This window comes from Propithecus coquereli, unplaced genomic scaffold (genome assembly GCF_000956105.1).
Source record: "Propithecus coquereli isolate 6110/MARCELLA unplaced genomic scaffold, Pcoq_1.0 Scaffold113, whole genome shotgun sequence".
Taxonomy (NCBI): domain Eukaryota; kingdom Metazoa; phylum Chordata; class Mammalia; order Primates; family Indriidae; genus Propithecus; species Propithecus coquereli.
Window position 1 is genome coordinate 2,018,895 of NW_012135303.1, and position 2,652 is coordinate 2,021,546.

General features: G+C 34.1%; 1 protein-coding gene across 1 annotated transcript in view; it reads right to left on the reverse strand.

The window, feature by feature from the left end:
* NBEAL1 (neurobeachin-like 1) overlaps positions 1 to 2,652 on the reverse strand; it is a 208,658-nt gene that overhangs the window by 173,791 nt on the left and 32,215 nt on the right. The window lies entirely within an intron of this gene.

A 2,652-nucleotide genomic window follows, 5' to 3' on the forward strand; every position in this document is an offset into this window, starting at 1 on the left:
ATACAAGATCAATATACAAAAATAAATTGTATTTCTATATGCCAGTAACAAACACTTGGAAAATACAATTAAAAACAAATCACTTACAAAGCATAAAAAATATATAATACTTTGGGATAAATTAATAAAATATGTGCATGACCTATATATACAAGATACAAAGGCTTCAGTATCTCTACAGCACTTCTAAGCCAGTGTGTCTCCCATATGTACCAATTTGATCTCACAACCTCACTTGGAGGACCCAAGAATAGCTCTTGGATTGCTATGAGGACTCCTGCTGAACAGGAACCCCTTACACTGTTCTATTGGCATGCAGGATTCCTGTGTGATATCTTCTAAGTGAGGCCAGTTCCAGAGATGGCCTATTGTGGATACGTGAATTTTATTATCTAGCTAAAGCCAATATCACTACTGGTGGTCAAGGAGAGTGGACACTGCAACCATCTTTACCAAGCAATCAAATAAAGGACTGTTTCTGTCTTGCTCGATTTCACAGGAAAAAAATAAAAGAGAACTGAAGCAAATACGGCAAAACGTTAAATCTGACAAATTTGAGTGGGAAACACATACTCAAGGAATACAGTGTTCCTGCAAATTTTTCTGTATTTTTGAAAGATGGCATAATCTTTTTTTTTCCCTTTGAGATAGGGTCTCACTCTGTCACCCTGGGTAGAGTGCTGTGGCATCATCATAGCTCACTGCAACTTCCAACTCCTGGACTCAAGTGACTTTCCTGCCTCAGACTCCCAAGTAGCTAGGACTATAGATGCACCCCACCACGCCCAGCTATTATTTTCTATTTTTGATAGAGACAGGGGTCTCATTCTTGCTTAGGCTGGTCTCGAACTCCTGAGCTCAAGCAATTCTCCTGCCTCAGCCTTCCAGAGTGCTAGGATTACAGGTGTGAGCCACCATGCCCACCCGCATAATTGTTTTTTAAGAAAGAAAATTAGGACCCATGTAAGTCACAAATATTGTGGTCAACTCTCTATGTTTCGTATTTTTAGTAGAATTTCTGAAGTTCTAACATATACTACTATCATTAAAATATTCAACTCTTCTCAAAACACTTTGAGAAGAGTAAATTAAATAAAACCAAGAACAATAATCACAGCTAAACACAAATCATGTGCCATACTCTAGTGACATATTCTTACAATCTTATGTTATACATTTACGAGCTGAATCAAGGTCAGAATCAGAGCAAGAATAAAGAATAATCAGAGTAAGAAAAACTAGAGGAGTTACTTACGATAAAAGAAAGGGATGAACTCCACCGTGAGAGAAGCTGGTTTATATTTCTGTCTGCTCTTTTCCACAGTACTAAGGATTCGTCTATCATTAAAAAGAAGTTAATAACAAATTATAACCTGGGCAAACAAAGATGGCATAATTACAAAGACAATCATAAAACAAATATAATATTTTACTTTTGATTTGTATTTGAACAATACATCTCTAGGACTGGCATAATCTTGAAAAGGAAGTCTAGCCAATAACTTAAATGCTCATCAATTAAAGGATTTCTTCTTTTGAATTAGAAAACATAGTAGCTAGGTTAAGTTCTCCAAATAACTGGAAATTGAACAAGGAACTAGCCCTTAAAATGTCCAGTTTGTAAAAGAATTTGTTCAGCAGTACTGCTAAACTGACAGCTAAGACTAGTAGCTTATTATTACAGTAAAACTGAAAATTTATCAGAAATCACATTACTTTGCCACTTTCTGAAATTTTGTCTGGAACAATGAGGCCATACCATTAACTGTTTTCATTTTAAGGATATAGATCCAGTATCGGCTGGGATTATTTTTGTTTTTAAGGAAAATTCCAGTAGTTTTGATAGATGTGATGATTTCTACAGATTTTCATAAGGCTAACACAAATTGCATGTGCTTTTACCAAGAACATTTCAACTCAACACAAAATGAATCTCTTACATGGGCACGGTGGTGTGGAGATCGGAGAATAAAGGGTATTATTATGATATTCCAACTAGTGGAATGGTAAAAAATTTTTTTAAAAAATCACAGACATTTTTTATGCCCTGAAAAAGCACTTAATATTATTAGATAAGGCCAACAAAAATAAAAATATCTGAAGGACAGCCACATAGAAATCCACTCATCTAAATATGACCTACTGAAAAAGCATTGGTTTAAGATGCCTTCTTCTTAATGACCATAATTGAGCTATTCAAATTACTTTTCTTATAATTATTTCAAAGCTAGGAAGAAAAGCCAATTGACCATAGAATAAACCAAACAGGATAAGCACACCTGGACTCATTGACGGCAGAATAAAGAGTTCTAAGATCCAGATCTAACATCCAGATTCATTAGAAATCATATCAGATGCCATTTGCTATTGCACTGCTTTCCAAATATATGCCTGTTTCTAGTGCGTAGAAGGCATAAAAATGATCATAGTAACTGTGTTTATTTTAATCCTAAACGTAACATCTTAGAACATTAATAGATCTTCCTATTTAATTAAAAACATTACCAAAGATTTTTTATGTCTTCATGACAATACAAAATTTACTGGGGTTTCAAATAAAAAATTCAGTCATGTGGTAAAAAAGTAATTTTAAAAGTATAAAATGTGATTTAACTTTCAGTTAGGTTTTTCCATGAAATTATATCTACCTAG